Source organism: Oryzias latipes, chromosome 17 (assembly GCF_002234675.1).
Source record: "Oryzias latipes chromosome 17, ASM223467v1".
In the NCBI taxonomy this organism is placed as follows: Eukaryota; Metazoa; Chordata; class Actinopteri; order Beloniformes; family Adrianichthyidae; genus Oryzias; species Oryzias latipes.
The window spans coordinates 30,682,627-30,706,191 of NC_019875.2; the positions used below are offsets into that span (position 1 = coordinate 30,682,627).

Sequence of the window (23,565 nt, forward strand, 5' to 3'; positions counted from 1 at the left end):
ATTTTGGCTCTATTGTCTCACTTCCTTAGCTCTACTACAGTCTAACTGACCAATCAGGTGTTTGTATTGATGATGATGATGATGATGGTGAGCTGCAGACCTGAGTCTGCTGAATGCTGGCTGGTGGTTCCTCCCCCAGGCAAAACACACTCGAATGAATCAGAATGTTAACAGGATGTCTGGAGTTTATTTGCTGAAAATGTGGAGTCAACAACCTTAGCCCCCCCCTTTCAGAAAGTATCTGGATGCTGCACCTCATGTCTGCAGGAAGGTTCCACTTCCTCCTCCATCTGTGCGAGGCGGGGCGACGGGAGCGAAGAACAACAGGGGTACCGGGTCGGGAGCAGCACAGTCCATCGCTCGCTGACTGCGAGGTCCATTATCCTGACGGGGCAGAGCCACAACACTCTGACACCAGCGTCCTCATTTCTACCCCGGGTCTTTCTGGGACCAATCTCTCCGTTTGCCTCCTCTTCCTCAGTCTCACCGGGCGAAGCAGAGCCCCGAAATCCACTCCATCAATCTGATGGATGGGCTTCAGACAAGTCGCACCTGATCCTGAGAAACTCTAGTCTGCATGCCGTGCGGCCTTAAATACATTTGCAGTGTCTGGGAGGGAAACCGTCACTATTTTTACCCCTCCCTTCTTCTGCTGGACACGTTTCAACTCGCTCCTGCATCAGGCTTCCTCTGTAAAGATGTGACTGAACTTCATCGCAGACGGCCTCCAGACTATCAATTACCGCCGGCGAGAAGCCGCTGCTTTGCAGACGAACAACCCCACATGAGAGCTTTCTCATTACACCCCCCCAACACAAGAAAAATCAGAAAGTTTGATCAATCTGGATCTGAAAATCTAAGCCAGCAGGTGGAATGATTTGATGCTGCGTTCTAAATGACGCACACGCGGGACGAGCGTCTCCAGACAACAAAGTGGTTTCTGTCAAGTGAAAAAGCTGCAGTGCCTCTCTGAGGCGGTGATGTCTGACTGCTCTGCAAGCTGCTGAAAGCAGATATCTGCCTAAATTTCTCCTGACGTGCCATTTGGCTTTCTGACAACCACGAGCCTGAACGCGAGCGGCTCCGCATCCAGGAAGACGTGCGGGGACAAGGCCTGTCGCTCAGCGCCGCGCACCCACCCTGACGCCTAAAGTGCCTCTGTCAGGTCAACAAATGAAGAGCCATCAGAGCCGGAGGGGGGGCAGTCATCAAGGGAGCGTCCCTCCACAGACTGAAGACACGGCGTCTCTGCAGGAACCGCTTTGACTAAAACACACCGGCAAAGAAAGAACAAACTCTGCCTGGTTAGGGTTCGTCTGTCAGTAATCAGTTCATGAACCAGATCACAGATCCTGAACCACTCAAGTGTTGAAGTATGAAAATGGGACCAATTTGCCTCAGAAATCTAATTAATATAGAATAACTAGGAGCTGGAATGACCATAACCTCAAACCACTAAACCCATAACTGTAGGAGACACGGCGGCAGCAGGACTTCATGAGAAACCTACAGTTAAAGCCCCATGTCTGCCACACACCTGTCTGTGACAGACCAAACCATTTGACCCCTCCCCTGGAGGAGCGTTGCAGACACTCTACCACAAGGCCACTGAACCTCCAGCTCCTTGTGCTTCTCTGTTGTTCAATTATCAGCACATTTGGGCTCACTGGCAAAACTTTTCAATGTAACACCTTAATTAAATCTCCACCAAGCAGAGGGGCTTCAATGAAGAGTAGATATGCCCCCCCACCCCCACCCCCACCCCCCAGTTTCTTACTGTCAAAGACTCCCATGTTTACTAATGCAGGAGAAACCCTTTATCAGGGGGAGATTTGTACAGAGAGGCAGGGGATTAGCCATCAAATTACCAGGCAGACAGCATCCCTGCTCCCCGGTTCTGAGGGGGTAATCTCTGAGCCTGTGGGGGGGGCAGGGAACCAGATAAAGGTTTGGGATGGGGGCTGGCCATCCGACTTCTGCTGAAGTTAAACTCCAGTGTCTTTTTTTAACCCAGGGAGGTTTGAGAGAATCTCCCCCTTTAAGGAAGCTGCAGCCGTCTGTCATCGACGTTTGGATGGAGGAGCTGGAAAGGAAAACGCAGCAGCCAGGCTGCAGAAATGACATCTCCCTGTACCGTCACCTCACTGCCCCCCCTAAACAAGCAGTGTTCTCCTCAGAGAAAAGTCCCGGGACACCAGAACGTTTCATCGCCGCCGCAGCCCCCAGCATCCTCTCGGGCCACAGAGGGCCAAGAGGTGCCGCATAGGCGGACTATAAATAAGTCAGGTGCTGTAATGAAACCAGAGGAATCTCCATCCATCTTCCCCAAAAGCAGCCGTGACCTCCGACCCTGCAGCGGCGGAGAACCGGTCCGTGTTTGGAGACAGAGCAGGGGTCCAGAGGTTCAGCTGTCCAACACACACCTCCATAAAAGCCGGCAGCTGCACACTCAGACGTGAGGATGACTGCGGCGCAGCCATGACTAGCCAAGACTGTGAAGGTTTATTATTCCATTAGAAGTGACATGAGTGGGCTGATAAAGGACGGGGCAGGAGGGCTGGGAAAGTAATGAAGCAGAATGTCAGGTTTAAGCGTGGCATTTGAAGAAATTGAAAAAGTGAGCAAACAAGGTCGCTGGTAACAGCAGCCGGATAAATAAGACACTTGATTATACCTAAAGAACGGCGCCGAAAACACACCAAACTTTGATTTGACGGCATTTATCCGTCAGTCAAATCAAAGGCGGAGCTGCAGCTTCTCATCTCTGCGCATCCCATGCAGCAGCATTAATAACGCTGTTCCTGATGTCGTCTCCCGCCTTCACCGATGCACATATCACATATGCATTGGTGAGCTTTGGCCTTTCCATACATGAATAGCAGCAAAAAAGAGTCTGCCGCCTCTGGAAATGGAGGCAGCTTCAATCAATGTGGAGGCGTAATGGGATGATGTGGAATTGAAATGAGTTTGAGGGAGGGAAATGTCCTCACTGACAAAGCGGATTTGTGTTCTCACTCAGAACCCGCGGCTGTAAAGAACGCCATGACGGTTTAGAGGAAAGGTGTGAGGCTGGCGGCGCCGAACAGACCGCGCATGACCAACCAAGAAGGTGCGTCTCACCAACCATGACAACAACGACCATGACCAAAGTTTAGGGCCGGCGCTCCCTTCCAGGACGTGGCGGCGGCTTTGGCTGTCATTAACAGGAACCGCAAAATAGACCTGTCCAAACTAGATCTGCACTCAGGTGGATGTGTTGGTGTGCCTTCAGGTACGGAGACAAAAGACAGCAGATTTCCACCAGGTGAACCTTCTGCTCAGAACCTCCTTGTTGTTGTCGGCGTGGCGTGGCGTTAGAACCCTCTGAACTGCTCCTCAGCACGCGTCAGCCCCCATGAGCGTCTGCACCACGCAAAGAGGAACTGGAACCAGAACGCCGGCGTCAGCAGCAGCGACACCTCGCCACGGCCGCTGCCTGACATCACACATGTTGGCACGCTCATAAACGCACGGCTGTGTGAACATCTTATTTACCAGACGACACACGACTGACAATTAGGCCCTGTCATCATAAATCAGTGACAGCGACCTTGTCACCATGCAGAAACAAACGGCGCCGCAGAAACCTGCCCTCTGTGGGTATTTTTGAGTCTTCAGTCGCCATCAAAGCTTTGATGCAACAAAGGCGAGCGGTTTCTGTGTTTACAGCGCACGTCAAAGACAAACGGCGCTGATCTGTGACTGTAACTCTGGAGCAGTTTCACCAGCACTAACAGGCCATAACACGCCGCCGATTCAGCAACGACATCTGATTCTATGGAAAAATCTATACGCTTCACCCGTCATTAATGTGGAGGAAGGAGGTTCTTCATCGGGTCGTTTATTCAGCCTCTGAAGGCCGTTGGGTCAGCGAGGCGCTTTCAGAGCTTCATCAGAGGACGACTGTAGGGGAGGCGGAGCCTACAGAGGTAAACGGACGACCTGAAGGTCATTCAGGGCAGACTGGGAGGGGCTTGCTTTGCACAAATGGCTGACAGGTTTTGTTTGTCTTTGTTTACGCTGCCGAGCAGCTGAACGAACAGTCCAACCTCTTAGGTTCCCTCTGCTTCTTAAGGGAACTTCTGAACTAACGGGGGGGAGGGGGGCCTAAAAAGCAGTTTAACTGTGATGGGGGGGTCTCGATCAGTAGAGACGTTGCTCTCCCAGAGTTTTCTTGAAAAGCTGACGCCACTCTGACACAGATCTTCTGGCAGCCTTTGGTTCTTTGTGTTGAGCAACAGCAACGGTTGCAACAGCGTTGGTGGCGAAGCCAAAAGCAGAACTGTGTCCGAGGGGCCCCGGTCAAATAGCAAAGGGCCCCGTATCCAGAGGCTTTAGGTGAATCTGGGGGAAAAACTAAAGTGTCTTCAGGAACAAAGCTGTAAATTATGCAAAGAAAGGGAGAACACACATGAACATTAAAACACAGACGTGATTTACGACTTTTAAAAGTTCTCGGCAATTATGAAGGATTTTAAAGCCCGTCTGTGCCCCCCCCAAATTCTTGCAGTTGAAATTTTACCCTCCAGATTGCCCCGGGAGATAAGGACAACCAGAAGAACAGGTTGTTTGGCCTGAGTGTGGGCCTAATGCAAGGGGAGCAGCGTGGTGCCTCACCTTAGCAGCGGTAGCTAAGGGACATTCTATGGGCCCTCTATTCAATGCTCTCTGAATGTGTGTGTGGGGGGGGGGAGTGGGACTCACACTAGACAGGGCAACGTGCCAGAGAGCCAGCCAATAGAGCCAAGCCAAGGCGAGGTTAAACTATTGTTTTGGCTTCACAAGCAAGAGTGGGCAAGGACAAAAGTAAAAAGAAGTAAGAAAGTAGCCGATCCTTCCTTCAGCTCCTGCTAAAAGACAAGAACCTTCCCAAAGAACGCGTGACGACAAACCTAATCCTGGAGGTGAAGTATGCCAGGAGCTCCAGAGGTCAGTCACTTTTTAAAAAATGCACCTGTGACCCCCCCCTCCAAACTAAAGATCCCGGCGCCGAACACGGACTTACCCGAGAAAGTCCAGCCCCTCCACTTATGAAGAAATCCCGTCCATTCGGCTATCATTAAGAGGCACTTATTCCAGAAAGACACAATATCCAAATCCCTCCGGAGAAAATCCAGCAGGATCCACACAGATTATCCCTGAGACTGCTCCCCGCTCCCCCCTCACTTATTCCGCTCGCGGCGCTGCATGAAACCGCCGTCCTGATCCGGTTTTCCAGCTGTGGTCGGGAGAGATCCTTCAGGGCCGGGGCTCCTTCACACACTGAAGGCTCGCTCGGGGACGCCTGGGAAAAGCCCGGCCCCCCTGTGATGTCACAGGTGTCGGGTTTCAGAGGGAGGAGGGAGGGACTGCAGGGTCTTACCTTTCAGAGAGCTGACCAATCACAGGTGGCGTAGCGTCGCCGTACCTGCATGTTGGAAAGCAGGAATCACGCCTGGAGGCACATGGGACTGTGGCTCCAGACTCCATTATGTCTTATCTATTGTCCGCCCCCTTCTGGGGGGGTGGGGGGCCCTAATGCAAGCTGGGCAGGTTAATGATGAACCTGCAGAAACGTCTGATCCTAAAGGAAATCCAGCCCCCTCCTCTCTGTGAAGCAGAAGGGGTCACACGCTTTGACCTTGGGACACGTCCCCACAGGACACCCCACCCCCACCCCCCGTTTGGATGTCCAACAACTTGTTTAGCGGATAATGAGCCGCTCGCTAAATAATTTCCCTTCTTCCTTTATCTTGGAAAAGGCAGCAAGGGGGGGGGGATAAATATGCAAAGTTCTCATTCTTAAATCTTCAAGGCGTGGAGTACACACACACACACTCACACAAACTCACACAACAAACTCACAAATGCTCTTCTTCCCGTCCCCCCCCCGGCCAAACTCTGCTAGCCACGGAGCTAATCATCCACAACAGATGTTCTGAAATGTTCAGTGGGATTTACGGCGGGCTCAGAGGAACCGCCAAGTCAGCCTCTGGTGCCGCTTCCCTCTTCCGTCCTACAAGGACGAGCGATTGCACCGGAGACGGTGTCACCACAACAATTCTCTCCCCGGCGCTCCGAGGGTCGCCATCCGAGACGGCGGCGCCTTCATAGATCACAGAGCCCCGGGACCTTGGGGGGTTCTGCTCGTTTATCCCCATAATGCCGTGTGGACGGCGGCCGGATTTCTGCAGCTGGAATGTTTCTTCTCCATCGCCGCCGTGTTTCTACGCATCAGCAGCACCACTGACACCCCCACCCCCACCCCCACCCCCACGATGAGGGAAGCTTTGAAATAAGACAACATGTGACCTCATGTTTCCAATGAGAAGAGAGGGACTGAAACCGCAGAAACACAACAAAAGAAATGTTTGCTTCAGGTTTGTAGAGTGACTGGAAGGTACCCCCCCCCCCCAGCAGCACCGGAGGGGGGGGGGGGGTTCCTGACTTTTCTAATGCAAAGAAAACAGTGACCCCTCCCGTCCCCCGGCTAACACAAACATGATCAGCTGTTCAGCGTCTGCAGGCCCCACATGCAGAGACAACCCGGACATGCCATAAGCCGCACACGCCCCCCATTAAGAAAAAATGAGTGTGGGGGGGGCATGGATCTAGAGTGAAAACGCATTGCAGGGAAAAGCAGCAGCTTGGGGGGTCAGCTGCTGGTCCTCGGTCTGCAGTGGAGCTGAAGCATTTTGGGTTCCGTGTTCCAAACTCTCAGGTTCCCAAAACCTTTGAAGTCTGTTTTCAGGCTCTACAAGACGGAAGTTAAACCAGTCTAACTTTGACCAATCACAGACTCAGATTCGGCAGTGACCATGGCGTTCCTTTAATTACCAAAAGTACCAACTGTTTGAAGATCGATCATGACGGAGGAACAGGATGTTCAAGAACACGCTAAACATGCCCAGTGTGTATCTAGTGTGATGCTACATGCTACATTCAACCAGAGCTACAACAGAGCTGGACCCCCCCCAGTTTTATTAGACCTAGGAAAGTGACAGCTGGACCTGCCTATTGATGTAAAAGCAACCCCCCCACACCCCCACCCTCCACATATAGACCCCAGACACGTTTTCAGAGATGCCAGTTTTTCTGGTTTGAAGATGCTGCTCACAGTCAGCAGGTCGCTCCTGGGGGGTCATTTCAGCTCAGGACTCCATCAATACAACCGTCTGCTACAACCTGCACCTGACCTGCTGCTGCTCCCACTATGGGATCAATGACTGAGACGCCTTCATCAAAGCAGCTCCTAAACGGCAGTCGAACACGCAGCGGGACAAACGCTGAGGCGCCACGGAGGCGGAGCTGGGGACGGATGCCGTGACGTCCACAGCTGCACAGCACCTGTCGGCCTGACGTCTGCTTCGATCATCACGCCACCGGAGGGCTCACTGACCGCGTGTGGACCGTGCAGCACAGACGGGTCTAGCAGGGGGAAGGACCGCAGAGACGCTGACGATCCGTGGAAATCCAACCCAAAACAGTGTGAGCAGCAAATGGCCCTAGGACCTCCGTGTTTCTGTTGAAGCAGGACCAAGGACACACGCTTGGCCGCCGTATTTCTTCTCGGGACTCTCTGCAGATAAGGGGGCTCCAGCGCTGGGGGGGGGGGGGACGCCGCAGCGACAGGAGGCGTGAAAAATACAAGGACGGCAGAAAAAGGAGCACACGAAAACACAGATAAGATTCTGTTTTAATGGCGCTGACCTTCAGCTGGAGCTGGCATGTTTATGTGCCTGTAGAGCGGCTGTATGTGTCCACATCTGGGGGGGGGGCGTGTGAACCTGACCCCCTCCCCTCCAGACGCAGGCAGAATGGGAGAAAATCCCCACCAGCTAACGCCTCCTCTTTGCTTGTTGAAAATCAAAAACAGTGAACACACTCAATTACACTCTGAAGCTGACACTGGTGGGGTGGGGGGTGAGGGGGGGGGGCAGCGGAGCATGCCGGAGAATGCATGAGACAAATCATTTTTATCTGGCATCCCGGCGGGTATTGACAGAGCCAGAATGCATTTAGATAGCCCAATTAAAAGGAGGAAATGAAGAAACACTGAAGCACTTTCAGACCCTGGCGCCCCCCCTGCCCCCACGGGGTGGCGGGGGCGCCCTGAACCTCTCTGGTGACAGAGCTGCTCACAGACTCTGTAAGCAGAGACGAGGCTGGGGGGGGGGGGTTGACATTTGAAAAGAAAGACAACAATGAGCTGTGGTGACCTCATCTGTGGCGTTTCTTCCCGCCTCGCCATTGCGTTCTTCTTGGCGAGAGCGGGAAACATCTGAGCATCTGAGCACGTTCACAAGGAACGATGCACGTGGACCCGGAGCGGCCGACCCGGAGCGGCCGACCCGGAGCGGCCGACCCGGAGCGTCATCTGCCTCCTCCTCACCTGAGCACGACTCCAGGCAACTATTTGTCCAATGGATCCCCCCCCCCCCCCCCCCCTGCCATGCGCCAGCTCTGCTGAAAGGTTACAGGACCAGGATGTGGGGGTCTGTGCTTTTGAGCATCTGTTCTTCAATCAGCTGATGAGTGGAGGACGTGACCCCAGGTCACGTGACCCCAGGTCACGTGACCCCAGGTCAAGCGCTCCTGGATCTTCAGGAGGTGAAGCTCCACATCCCTCCTCTCCTCCCCCCTGCAGAAGAAGGAGGTCCACCTTTGATGGACACCCCCCCTCCACACCTCAAACTGAAGAGGATCTGTTTCAGAGCGGGCCTCTGGATCCAGAACTATCTGTAAAGATCAGAGTTTGAGTCTAAAAGCTTCTTCAGACGGAAACGCCGCCTCACCTCTGCAGCAGATCAGCTGCCAGGCAACATGAATAAGTCATAATGAGCTGAGTGCTCACAGCTTCAACACATGCAAATAAATAATTGAACACAAGAATAAAGTGTCAGGATGGAAATCAAAGCCTCACAATGAAGCGTCTGATGTAGGTGCGACTACAATATAACATCACAACACAACACTTTCTCATGTCGAACGACAACTGAGACACAAACAACACGACAGCTTGGTTTTTTTAATCAAAACTTGCTCAGAAATAAGTGAAGCTGTGTGACGCAGAAACACAAATCCTCACTTCATTCAAGGACATACATGCATGAGCCCCCCCAGCCTGCCAAATGAAAGAGTCATCCATCACTTTTGTCGTTTTCTTCCACGGTGACGCCACTGACAGCCACAGATAAGACCCTCTGCTGACCAAAACAAAGGCATCACCATACAACATACATGATCAGAGCGCACCGCGTGAGCCGCCCTTACTGCTTGCAAAACGCCGTTCATTTCATGTCTAATCAATGCTTCATCACAACACAAACCGGACGGTAACCGAAAAGTGCGCCTGAGCTTCCAGGAAATCGGAGTGCTCTGCTCTTCATTACCCATGCATAGCAGGAAGTTACAAATGGACTTCAAATGACTAGAAAGCTATCCCAAAATAATTAAGGAAATGAAATATTCAACATAAAACCTCCGATAATAGCATCACTGCCTCATAAATTTAAGAAGAATGGATGAGGAGATTCATCTGACGGAGGAAAAAGACCATCCTCTTTGTTCCTACGCAGCTTCTTATGGTCTCCGACCCCCCCGCTGCTGCTTATCTGTGGGTTCATGGGGAGGGGGGGGGGGGGTCTGCATTGCAGAGTTTAAAGCTGACAAAGATCTGAAGGAAGTTCTCTTTAATAGGCCAAAGATCTGGACGCCGGTTTCCCTGTTGAGAGGGGATTTTTGATGAATAAGTTAAGTGGCGAAGCGCAGAGCTGTCGCAGGAACAAACAGGAAGAAACGGCTGGAGGAAAACAAGCTGCACACCGGGGCAAATACCAGCACATTACCTGGAAAAGAGCAGCCTTTGTACTTGTCCAAGGTTTATCCATCACCAATGTTTGACGCTGTTCACAGCATTAAAGCAGGAAGTGGTCCATTGAAAATGTCTCACTTCTGCTTTTGCCCTCAGCAAAATATCAAAGCTCCGTCGGGCCGCTGGGACCTCAACAGGGAAGTCGGGCCAACTGTCAGGCTCAAACGCCGCAGGATCTTAAGAGGAGAAGGTGTCATCCAGCCAACAAAAGTCAGATGAAAAGGACAGCAACACGTGTTCAGACTGTCACATCAAACACCAGGACGGGGAGCCGTGTCATTACATTCATAATTACCCGACACATTAGGCCTTTGTCCCTCCAAAAACAGACGCTCCTTCAGCTTTGAGGACTTGTTTCATTATTCAAGCATAGAAAAGGAAAACCTTCCCTGCAGTTAACTTTTTCAGCATCCACTGCAGCCCGATGGGTTTGGACGTGTCACCTGTCACGTGTACACGTGTGGTGTAACGTGACACATGCGTGTCCTGCCGGACAAAAGACAGGAGGAGCCTTCCAGACCCGACTGAAAAAACCTGCCAGGTTTTATTTTGGCATCGTGGTCACACCAGACGTGGCAAATGGATCCACATTCCTGGATGTAGCAAATTCCACGGGGGCTCCGGCAAGGCCCCCTGCAGGCGACGGCGAGGGTCCCACCGTTTTTCAGGAGTCACCTTTCCAGCCTCAAAGCCAAAGGTTGAGGTCGACAGCAAACAGTTGCTCTACACAGGAAAGGCCGGCGGTTCCCAACATAGTCCGTAGTCTGTACGGGTGGACGGGGGGGGGGGGGTTCAAACCTGTACAGGGGGCCGTTAAACAATATCAAGGCGGTAGACGCTCCGGGAACCCGTAGAGAGCAAGTGTTCATTTTTCTACGTTCATGCTGCGAGCGGCGGGTCATATTGAACACTGCCACCACATGTGGGGGAAGTAGGTGAGACGCAGGCGTGTCGTACGTCCGTGTGTTCATGCGCCGTCAGTAAGGAGCCAGGACTCACACCGTACCGTCGACCACAGCCTGGCGTACGGACGCCGTACCACATCATCAGCATACGTCAGGCGTGGAACAGCCATTATGCTTACAAATACTTTACCATACACCTCCCACACGCACGACAATGGTACGTTCCATTTTCATGACGTCTTTTCGTGTGGTTGTGTGAGCCTCCAGGTAACTGTAAGACACACCTGTGCCCCCCTGAAGGAGCAGCCGCTCCTCCACAGGCCCGGACAACCTAAAAACCTGCAGGACTCGTACAGGTCAGCCCCCGATTGGGTCATGTGATTAAGACGTTAAAGGATGCAGCGTTCTTTACGGTCGGGCTGCTACAACAAGAACATCCACCGCATGGATAAGTGGATCTCTCTGCTCTGATCCATGTTCCAAACCGATACGCCGCTGAAGCAGCTTTTGTCTGGTGGATGATGGGAAAACGACTTCCTGCTGGGAAAACCTTTAGTTTCCCTTTGATCCTTAGAACGAGTTTTGCCACAGAAGGCATTTCTGTAATTCTGAAGAGCAGCAAAGAGCTGAAAAGGCCGTTTGTTTTTTTGCTTTGTGGCATTTATAACATCAAAACCAGAAACACCTGATGCCACGTTTTCTCACGCTCACGTTTCAAAGCTGAGATGTAGCCTAAAGACTTACATAATAACCTGTATGCTGTCTCCGGTGGTCTTTGGTGGAACTGCAACTTTCACTCGCCGTGCAGACGAAAGGCGTCTTTTCTGACTTTCTTCCTTCTCTAAGCATGAAAACCATCAAACAGGAGGAGATCCCAGATGTTAGAGTTACTACAGAAATGTTGGTAAAACAGGAATATGTAGGTTTTTGAACAGCAACCATGTGAACGAACAATCAGATGTTCCTGTTTATGTTAAACTTTCCAAGCAAGTGGGATTTGTGCTTGTGAATAATTGAGCTTGTGTGCATTATGCTGATTCAACTCGCATGCTGAAATGGCAAAACAATCAGAAACCACAGGAAAGCTAACATGCATTATGGAAATGACGCCGTCCGAACAGCCGCAGGACGCTAGCTTTGAATCAAAAAAAGAAAAAATCTCCTTTGAGTTAGCATGAAATACAAACAGAACAAAGACCAAACTGCAGCCTTGGAGGTAGTTCACTAAATCTGCACATTCAGATTTTGGGAATCTTAGCAGGAAAAGAAAAATCCCTGTTCAAAACCACTTTAGAGGGAAAGATGTGAACTCTGCCAGATCTTCCTGAAGTGGGGCTGAAAACTGTGTCACCAGATGGCTAATACATACGAGACAAGCTACAAGCTCACTGCTAATTTAAAGTAACCTTCTGCGCCTTAAGTGAATATTAAAGTCAGCCTGCAGACCAATTAGAACTGGCAATTTAAATGAAGTAGTTAAAGATTATCCAGACATCTCCAGTGAGGGAATGAAATCCAGCAGGAAGCTGGTCCTTCCCTTCAAACGCTTAATGACCAGAGTTCATCCTCCTCCGTGATATGAGGAAGTATTACTTCACTGTAGCTTTTAGGATCTCTTCAGGTCGTGAACGCTCAGGTTCATCCTGCGTTCCTACAGGAGAACAGCTAAGGTGAAGGGGAAGAAGTGTTGGCTTTGCAAACACAGCCTTTCAATCCAATCAGAACACATTACCGGCTAGAAGAGCAACGATTTAATGGAAACAAAAGAGAGAAGTCTTTGAACCCCCACAGATCAGAGAGGAGTTTTCCCCACTGAGCCCACCGCAAACCTTTTGTGTATAATTGATGTCAAGTGGAGCCCATTTCCCCCTGTAACGGTTAAACACCACTGAGGAGCACAGGAGACGCCACAAAAACCTTCAGAGGAGTCGCCATTCACAAACGAAACCCCAAATATCCTGCTCAAGTCCAAGGGGGGTCCAGGTTCTCATCCCTGAGTCTGCCATGTTCGCTCAGCTTCCACAGAAGGTACCAGCATGGCAGCAGAAGGTTTCAACACAAGAACCAGCCTGAAGGTGTCAGGAAGAGTGATTGTGACGGTCCGACTGTGACGGTCCGACTGTGATGGTCCGATTGTGACGGTCCATTTGGAGGGTCCGACTGTGATGGTCCGACTGTGATGGTCCGACTGTGATGGTCCGACTGTGATGGTCCGACTGTGACGGTCCGACTGTGACGGTCCGACTGTGATGGTCCGACTGTGACGGTCCGACTGTGACGGACTGATTGTGACGGTCCGACTGTGACAGTGTCATGGACCTTTATAGAGACTCCTGGCTTCACGTCCTTCCTTCTATCTCCATCCACAGATCCTCCTCTGCGGTGAAAACAAGCCTCCAGGAATCAGAGTCATCTGTTCTCCTTCTTTGAGGATTTCTCGTCTCCTTTGACCTTTGACATCCTAACGTGACTGCCTCGTCCCTCATTCTAACAGATTTACTACTTACTGCTAGAGCGCTTTCTCTTTCCCACCTTAATTTGTCTGGCACTTTGGATAAAAGCTTCCACTGACTGACTAAAAGCAAATTTGATGAAATTCCTTCCTGAAATGTTCTCCAAGTAAAAGGATGGACTGATCCTAAACTCACGACACCCAAAACGTATCAATATAAATGACATTAGCATGTATACCGAACCTGAAAACCCCTGGATGTGCTCCAGAGATGTAACACTCGCTGGAGTGGGACAGACATCCAGGAGAAGACAACTTGAAGGTATAATAACAGCCACCGCTGTCACCAGCAACAGTTTAACAACAGTGTGAAGCTTCAATTACAAGCTTTCACATTCAAACGTCGAACATCACGCTCAGCAGCCAGACCGAGCTTAGAGTCAGGTGAAAATGAAAGAGGCTGTTGAAGCCGCTGCTCTTTGCTTGATCAGGACCGGACGGGATGGAGGACCCAAAAACTAACCGTTAAGACAAAAAGCTGAACTAAAGCATGACAAAGACGAGACGACGGACCAAAATCCACCTACCTGGTTGTGATGAACAAAAACAGAAAGGGCTGGTTGATCTGAACTTCAACCAGGTGTCATGTGACTGGCGAGGCAAACCTCTGACAAGAAAGGCAAAGAACTTCACAAGCTGGAAGAACCTGATGCAACTGAAAGCTTTAGCCCCAGCTGTCCTTACGGGGGGAAAATGGTCAAACCTGTACGCGGCACGCAGGTGGTCACTGTGACATATGAAGGTCCTGGACCCTTCAGTGAACCCTCAGAGAGTCATGGTCATGCTGTGGGCGAAAGGTCGTAGTGATGCTGTTTCTTCCTTTGGTTCATGGCATCATTGAGGAGACTAGTTACATCAGTCTAGGTCCAGTTGTCACGGCAATGGTTTATATAAAGTCAACAATTCTATCACTTTTGAAATGCAGTTAAAGTGTCACCTTGACTTTGTATTGTTTGTGAAATAGGTTTTAAATGATGAAAGGTGAAAGTATTATTGCTGTTATTAGATCTGACAGGCCTAACAAAGTTTCATGAAACACCTTAGTGGTTAAAAATGGCTCCAAACTGGCGTCAGACATGATTTCCCAACCTAAAGGCTCACGTGGTCGTCTGCAGCGATAAAAGTGACAGATGTGGACAAGATGCTTTCTTATGGAGGAAATAGGACAGCGATGCCACTAAATAGAGGGAAGAGAGGCGGCGGTCCTCACGGACTGGATCCCGGCTCCCCCGTCCAGCCTCTGTGGATTTGACACAAAATCCTGGTGGCTCTGCTTTCTGAGGAAAATCCATCTCTGAGAGGAAAGAAACACCTCCCCATAGATGTAAAGTACTTCACAGGTAATTGAAGGTTTTCACAAAATATGTAAACGCACCATCAGGTGAGCATGAAAGCTATGAACAGATCCGATCTAAGGAGCACCTGGGAGCAGCAGCATTGAGAAAATGAACCCAGAGAATGTCTGTGTGCAGCTCAAGCACGCCTTGAAGAGTATAGAAATGGTTTAGACTCAACACTATGGCTTCCACTGGGCTTTTATATCAGACACACGTCAGAGAACAAAGACGGAACAGGAAGAAATGTAACTGTAGGGAAACTCAAAGAGTTTTCATAAACTCACCACAAAGAAATCCACAAAGTTGAACATTAAAGACAGACTTAGAAGGATTTAAAACGAGTTAATCAGCAGGAATAGGAAGTTCTGCTGATTATTTCCTGTGGCAGTGTTATCCTTTGCTCAGTGTCTGTTCATCATTCTGGAGCCAAGCAGCCATCCGGTACGGTTCTCTGGACCATAACAGAGAAGAACAGAACCGCTCCCATCATCTCCTGATCTCCTTAGAAAGCGTTCCCAGTCGTACATAGGACATAGTTTCTGCAGAGCGGCAGCAGTTCTTTAGAAATCCCCTCTGAGTTGTTGGCGCGGCGCATGTTCTCTGTTTCCGCCAACTAGCTTACAGCCCTTCACATCCTCAACCCAACATTAGCGGTGCAACCAAAATGGCAGCAGTATCAGATCCGTCCATCCGTCCAGTTCTGATCCAGATTCCAGCTCAGACCAGGAGAACTGAGACGTTCGTGGATCTAGTCGTGACCCGCCGATGGTAGTTTGTACGTGACAACTGTTTTCATCTGCTCCTGAATCCCAACGGCTTGAATAGAAAAGCGGTTAAGCTTAACGTTACAAAAGGTGGTAGAAACCCGGTTTGTACCGGAGCGGCTCTGCTGAAAGCATTGCACAGGACGGAGACAGCAAAGTTGTTCATAGGATGCATTTCTACAGATTTGCTCACAAAGTCCTAATTGGTTGAGACATTTTGCTTAGTGGCTTGGCATTTTGGCCACAGGGGGGCTGATGTGTGGATTGTATTGGACATGCTACAACCCAAACGGCTGATGCAGGAGTTTCAGCTCCCTGCTTCGCTGAAACGGTGTAAAACAGTCCCAGCAGCAGCGACACAGTCTTATAATTCCACGCTAAATGTGATAAATGGAATTTCCCGTCATGCCGCCTTAGCCAAGGTGAAGAAGCTGAGTGTTAAACTTCATATAAAGACACAAGTCATTTGCACAAAAAAGCAATTACTCTTTTAATATTTCATGCAAATCTATTCTATATTCCTTCTACCAGAGCGTCGGCTGCGCGGCGGCGGGGGCTGGAGAGAGATGCTCCGTCGCTTATTGCTGAGACAAACACACTGCATGGATTAAAGAGGCACGTGGAAGAAGATGCTTGAGCAGCTGTCCTGGTTGTTAAAGGGGATCAAAGTGGGGCCCGGGGGTCCGGTAAACACGGGGGGCAGTTCAGAACAGGAGCTGGACCAAAGAGATACGCCATCAGACGCTGCTCTGTCAGAACCAATCAGACGAGCAGCGGGGGGGCACAAATGCAGGACGTTTCTTCTCCAACAATCGCATGACGCCCCCAATTTGACAAGAGGAAACATCTATTCTTTCTTCTGGGGGTGTACCGGATATTTGACACAATCTCCAGAGGAGATCGGGCTCATTTTCTCAGCAAAAACTAAAATAGGTTTTCACATTTAGAAAAGGAATTTATTTGGAACAAAAAGCTGTCAGGGACAATTTCTTTCTCTTTATGTTTCGTTAATACATCTGAAATCGGGGGCCGTCTAAAGCCCCCGCTGCTGGTTCTCTTTAGAAACCCCTCCTGATGGCTGAAGCCATGGAGGCGTGGGCTGAAACGCACAGATGTACGGCGCATCTGAACATGCAGGAAATGCAGGAAATGCAGAGCAGTGTCTCATTTCTGGCAGATTTTCCTTTCAATAAACTCTGACAGATTTAAATAAAGCCTTTGCTGTCATATTGGAACGGATGAATTCCCTGGGAAAGCTTTCATGCTTCCTCCAAAGGAGGACGTTCCAGGTCTGCTACTCCAAAAAACCCTTTAGATCCTTTAGGAGCAGAAATCCTGCGTACAGAGGCCACATGTTCGCAGAGGATCTTCATCAGCAGTGGAAGCTGGTAGAGACCAGAGAACCAACATGACTAAACACTGACGAGCCTAAAAACACCTGAAAACCCAAAGTTACGGGAAGTTTTTGGTCCCATGCAGAAAATCGAACTTTAAGGTCTTCCCACTTCAACTGCTGAACCGTCTTCATCTCAGGGGTTTTTGTAGAAAGATTCACAGATCTGGGAGTTCATCCAGACTGGAAAACATCTGGTGTCAAAATAAAGCACTTCCTAATCTCAAATGTTTTAAAACGGCTTCTGAGCTGCTGCTTAACCTGCAGTTTTTGGCAGACAGTTTTTCTTCCTCCACTTGGAACCAAAGTCTCCTGATTAGACGAGTGGGGAAAAAAACGATTGAGTGAAAAATCACAAGGTTTCATTTGTCGCATCAATTTAAAATGCTGCCAAGAACGATTCATTAGAGATAAGGGCTGCACGGTGTGAGGAAAACACGATTTGCGATATTAGTGATCAATATTACCATGATCATATAACTTGCGATACATGAACAAACAGCAAAGCAAAAACAAATGTATTTCCATTTCACTGCAACAGTTTAATTTAAACACAAGTCACCATAAGTAAAATGATACTCGTCTACGTAGGAGGCGAACCTCTAACATAAGAGAACTCCATCCGATTGGTCAAATGCATAAATGGGTCCATTTGATTCGTTAAATGCTACAAACCGCCATAAGATTGTTTTAGCACATTTAAAGTAACCATTTATTGAAAATGTCGCCGTCTTTTGCGATATGCTCATAGCACAGCTTGATTCTGCGATTACAATAGATTTGCGATTTATTGTGCAGGCCTATCAGAGATCATGTGGTTCAGCGTCTCACTCTTGTTTTCCTGACCGCTGGTTGGCAGCCCGGCGCCGCTTTCATCAGGTCTACCCGCCCCAGATGATAAGACATCGCCAGAACCACCTCGTGTTACGGGTTTACTTCTAAGCCTCGCGGCTTTTGTTGTTCCAGAGCTCAAGGAGACATGAACAGCGTAGTTGTAACTTGGGATGAGTAACTCTGGACCAAGTTAGTACCGGTACCATTTAAAAATGCAGACTTTGGAGCTTCGTGGCGAGCTCCTACAAGCACGTGTGAGGCCGTGCAGATGTGCAGCGTGGAGCTTCCGTCTAAATGCTGATGCTGGTGAAGCGGGCCAAACTTCTGCTGAACGTCACAGGAGGCGATTCTAACTCAGTGAGCCGATGGATCAGAGTGACGATCACGATACTTCGGGAAGAGGCCGTTGTCGTGGCGATGGGGTAGCGGGGAAATGTCCTTCAGCGCATGTGGAAACACAGAGATGCAGTGCTGACTGTCAGAAAGAAGGAAATAAAGCATCGTAGGCGCTCTCTTCCCCCCGTCACGCTGCTTCATCAACACTTCAAGGTTTCTGGAAAGAATTGGTGGTTTCTGAGGTTCATTTTTCATCACCTGCTCAGGCAGCGCTCAGGTACCGCTGTCTGAGTGCCGGTTTGGCTACATTTATCAGTGTTCGAAACGACCAAAACTTTATTTTCTCAGTCATACTTTAAGAAGCATACGCGTTTAGACACATTTATTTTTTGTTTTTACTAATACTGAAAATCAGAGAAAGTTAAACGTTGACTTTTTTTTTCTTAATTTACCCCAAAAAACCAGCATAAATTTGCTTTGGTGAGAGTGATTAATGTGAAAAGTGTATTAATATTCTCTTAAAGTCTTAAGAACATAGTGAATTCTTGTCTCTGGTACGTTCTCAGGATGTATCCGGATATTTATCGTATGGTGATCCTTATTACATATTGTGTCGCCAGACTCCATTCAATACCAAGGGAGTTTTCTCACTTTGATATTTGTAGAAACTTAGTAGATTATGATTTTTTTCCTTCTGTTTGCTAAATGTCCACATTTTCTGGAAAGAGATGACACGGTGAGCTTATGGTGACGTCCTGCAGGGCTGTAAACCTCTACACTGATGGCACCAACCCTTGTGTTTTGCCAAAGGACACTTCAGCACATAAGTTGCTCGGCGGGAAACAAACCTATGAACCTTTGATCAAAGGCTGACCGCTCTACCTCTGCGGCACAGAAATACTTTTAGAGAACCAATCATCAATGACTGTTGAGTATTGATAATAGCAAAAGTATCTGTTCTGGTCATAGATGTAAAGCAGAAGAATGGAGTCATGCCTGGTTCTGTTCTGATCGTTAATCAATCACACGTCTGAGGATGTCAACGTTTCAAATCCATGGATTCATGTGAACCTGTCGACCTGATGCTGCTGTGGGCTTTGTTATGTGATGCTGTGTGCTTTCCAAAGAGTTTTGGAAGTGAAACTAAAGGGTGGGGGGACATTAGCGGGGGGGGGGGGGGGGGGGCTTCACACACAGAATAATTCTTGTCATGTCGTTAGTTTCACTCAAAAAGCACAAACGTGTCTGAAAAAGGCATCAGCAGCAGCTTCTACAAAGCATGACCGATTCATTCAGCTTCCTCCTGAACAGCTGTCAGCCCCCCCCCACGGTTAAATATGCGTACCATTCTCAGACATATGATATCATACAGGAGAGGGGGGAGGGCATGGGGGCTTTTGTTGCCATATTTCTCACGGTGGGTTTCGGAAACAGGCCGATGCTGTCAATCACGAGGCAATGCCGGAGAATGGACCGTCCCATTTATCTGCAGGAAAGGTCACGGGGTGGGGGGCTGTCACACTGCTAAAGGGGGGTTGGTCTGATTTAGTTTTGGCCTTAGTATCCAAAACAGGCTTGGTGACACCCCCCTCCCACCCAGCATTCAGAGATGAATGCCTAAAGGAACCATCAGTCCCATCATTCCTGTTCCATGACAGCGGGAAGGAAAGGGTTCAACCACTGACACCCCTCCCACTTTAACGAAAATGGTTTATCCCAACGCCACGGTGGGTTACAGCAGAAATATCAGGGAAAGAAGAAATTCTTCACCTGAAGAACCAAACTCTCTGCTCCACACACACACACACACACACACACACACACACATGCAGACACACACACACACACACACATGCAGACACACACAGACAAACACACACATGCAGACACACACACACACACACACATGCAGACACACACAGACAAACACACACATGCAGACACACACACACACAGGCACACACACGCAGACACACACACACACAGACACACACAAACACACACATGCAGACACACACAGACAAACACACACATGCAGACACACACACACACACACACACAGGCACACACACACACACACACATGCAGACACACACAGACAAACACACACACACAAACACACACATGCAGACACACACACACACACACGCAGACACACACACGCAGACACACACACACACACAGACACCAAACACACACATGCAGACACACACAGACACACACACACACACACACACAGACAAATGAATAAACTAAGCATGACGTGCAGCCCCGGACAAATGCTGCTTCTTCATGCTTGCACATGTCTGGGGGGCGATGTCAGGAGAAGCTGGAATGCAGGATCCTGGATTTGGTTTCAGAGCTCCAACCATTGTCTTCAGAACTGAAGCTGGACAGTTTTCAGATGAGATCATGGCTCCGCTGCAGAAGTCTCCTGTTTCCGTGAAGAGCGAGCTGCGTTTCCTCCTGTAGCTGCAGGTCACATCTCTGAATGAACAGGAGAAACCTTCCAGCGTTTTCCATCCCATTTCACCAGCAGGTCAAAGGATGCAGCTCATTACAGTCCCATTAATCTGCCCCGAGGGTAAAAACACACCGTCTGCCAGGTCTGCAGGTTCAAGGCACGACTGAGATGGAGACGGAAAGTTCTGGAACTTTTAAACAACGAGTAAAAGAAAAAAAAGTTCAAGGTTTAAGCGGCTCTGATTATAATAACTTAGCCACTTTACATAAAAAACAGATGATTGAATTTTTCCCTGATTGCTCCCAAGACCAAGGAAATTTTCATAAACCCAAGCCAAGAAGAAAAAAAAAACCATTTCTATGAAATTATAAATAGCAACGCTGGAAGGGAGAACATTCAGAGAATTTCTATACCCCTCTTTTCTCTTGACAAAACTCATCGGCAGGTACGGGAACCTGCCTGTGGTGCTGGTGCTCCCTCACTCGCTGCCACATTTGATTACAATGCCGGCATAATGGCTCATGCTGTTACCATGGAAACGCCTGTGATTGATGGCTTTGTTAAAAGGAATAGTTACAGACCATTAAACTTTTGTAATAGTGCATGGCAGTCATCTCAATAGCCAGGGACAAAGCAATTACCAAGTCATTAAAAAAGGAATAGACTAATACAACACGGAGCGCACGATTATGAGTGACGTTCCCTCAGACCGGCCCGGTTCATCCGCAACGTTTCCCGAGGAATGCTGCGGATTCCTCAGAAATTCACGCTCGCGTCGGGAGTTTCTGTCTTTGATCGTTTCTTCATCATCGTCAAACAAAGTTTCTCATCCTCTTCCTCGTCTGAAGCCACAGATGCTCACGCAGCGTCAGTCTGAACGCTGATTTCCACAGGGATTCGGCTGCTTCTTCATAATCAAAGGACACCCGTGCCCCCCCATCCAGAGTCATAATTGGGAGGACCCAACTTTTAAAGGAGAGCAGGAATGGAGGGAAGCAGATGTGCTGTTGTTTGGCAGCGGGGAACCTGCACACGAAGTCTCACCGCCGAGCACAGACAGGAGCGCCACTCAATCATCCAGCTGAGGGCCCATCCATCTACTGCTGGTTGACTGAGATCCAATCACCGTCCCCAACAGAGCCACAGACAGCCTGCGAAGAACCCCCCCCCGTCAGGGTAGATGGATGGGACAAATCTTGGGGCAGTTCATGAGGCGTTCCATATCAACCCCAGCACTCTGATAAAAACTCAGATGCCATAAAGACGCAGGCTGGAGCTCTCTGTGCTGCTCAGGGGGGTTCAGCCCCCCCCATCTGAAAGTTTCTTCTTCGTCCTTCAAAGTGACCAGCGTCTTCACGTGAAATACAAACAAGGAAAGGTAAACTTTGGGATGAATGGCGTGGTTTCATTGCATCTGCTATGAAGGATTACTGTAATCTCTAGGCCTGTGACGAGTATCCGAGTACTCGGATATCTGCGATCCATTCCAGAAAGATCAAGTACAATTATTGTGACGCCCAAGATCACAGTTTCATGATCTTTATAGTACAGTATAGTAAAAATAAACTTCAGGCGATGTAAAAGTATCACTCTAAAACATGCAGAGTAATGTTCAAGTAAATAAACTGAACAAATGTGCTACTTCCACAGGAAGTTAAAACTTCAAAATATAACCATCAAATACTTTAGTTTCCTAAAGTAAAGTCTAGAGCTGCCAGAGGTCTAGAGGAAGACCAAAGAGGAGGTTTCTGGATGCAGGAAGCTGATTGGCTGTGGCGACCCCCGATGGGAAACACCCAAAGCAAAAGAAGACGAAGCCTTAAATGTAATAGATGTAAAAAAATTGAACTCTTTGTATTCGTGATCCTTTTAAGTTCATGTTTTACTTCGAAGCCCATCGAGACGACTGTTGTTGTGATTTTGGGCTAAACAAATAAAATTGAATTGAATTGAATTGAATTAATCGATAAGTTGAATTGTAATAAAATATACTGGAACAAACATTAAGATCATTATGAAAACCTTGTGACCAACTGTGTCATGTGAGCGTCTGTTAGCATGACAGAGAATTCGTACCAGAACCTTGTGGTCATCGATCGGCTGGACCTGTACTCTGCTAAACTTTGAGGATGGAAAACATTTCCATGATCTAGACCAGGGGTGTCAAACATACGCCCCGCGTTAGAGTAAAAATTATAAGAATTAAAAAAAACAAAACAAGCACGTTTCTAGTCCATTCCTGTGGTGAGTTATAATTTTTTTTTAAATAACCGAAATGCGCAACTCCGCCCCTAGGGGGAGCAAAGGATAAGCAAAACAGGTGAAGCAGCATATCTTTGCACCTGCCAAAAGTGAAACCTAACGGCTCTGTGTCTGAATAAGATGTAGTTTGATTCCCCGCAAGCCCCACTGCCGTTACGCTGCTATAAGAATGATCAGTAGTGACACAATAATGACCAAGATGTTGTCAAAAAGAAAAAAAGGGTTGAAGTGGAGTGCTGAGCTTTCCAGGAAAAATAGACATAGATTTATTTGTTGAATGCAAAACCTGCGTGCTTGTTATGTCATCAATAGGTCACAGTGCTCAAAGAATACAACATTCAGCACCACTATGAGACTCACCATAAAGAAAACTTTCACCGTTTGCAGTTAAGAAAAGAGAAGATTTACCAACTAACTGGACTGAGGAACAACCGTCTGCATTTACTGCAGCGTGACGTCAGTGATGGAGCAGTGACAGACACCACAAGTTGGAGCAAACATCCAAACCATTTTCAGATGCTGAATGCTGAAGACTGCAGAAGTCTTGTTCCCAAAAAGCAGTCTGTCAAGGATCACGATTGCAGATACAACATCTCTGAGACTTGGGCGCCAAATGAAGGAATCCAGTCATTTATTGTATTTTTGGTCACTATTAATGAAAGCACAGATACAGATATTGTACAACTGTGCATATTTCTTAGAGGTGCTGAAGAGACGTCACAGCAGAGTTTCTTGAGTTGATGGACACAACAACAGCTGATGACATAGTCAGCTCTCTAGTTACAGTGCTGGACGATGTTGGAGTGAACTGGTCACGTGATGTCAGTCTGGTCACTGATGGCGCCCACCAAAGGTCAGGAAGAAGG

The 23,565-nt window shown here is 48.7% G+C and overlaps 1 protein-coding gene across 20 annotated transcripts in view; it reads right to left on the minus strand.

Annotated features, from left to right (window-relative positions):
- LOC101168742 (receptor-type tyrosine-protein phosphatase F) overlaps positions 1-23,565 on the minus strand; it is a 145,491-nt gene that overhangs the window by 97,890 nt on the left and 24,036 nt on the right. For 14 of the 20 annotated variants that reach the window (XM_023965268.1, XM_023965267.1, XM_023965263.1 and 11 more), the window contains exon 1: positions 5,045-5,305. The exons of the other annotated variants lie outside the window; for them this stretch is intronic. The gene's annotated coding sequence lies outside the window, so the exon portion shown is untranslated. Of the gene's footprint in view, positions 1-5,044; positions 5,306-23,565 lie in introns of those variants that run through there. 20 annotated transcript variants of the gene reach the window in all.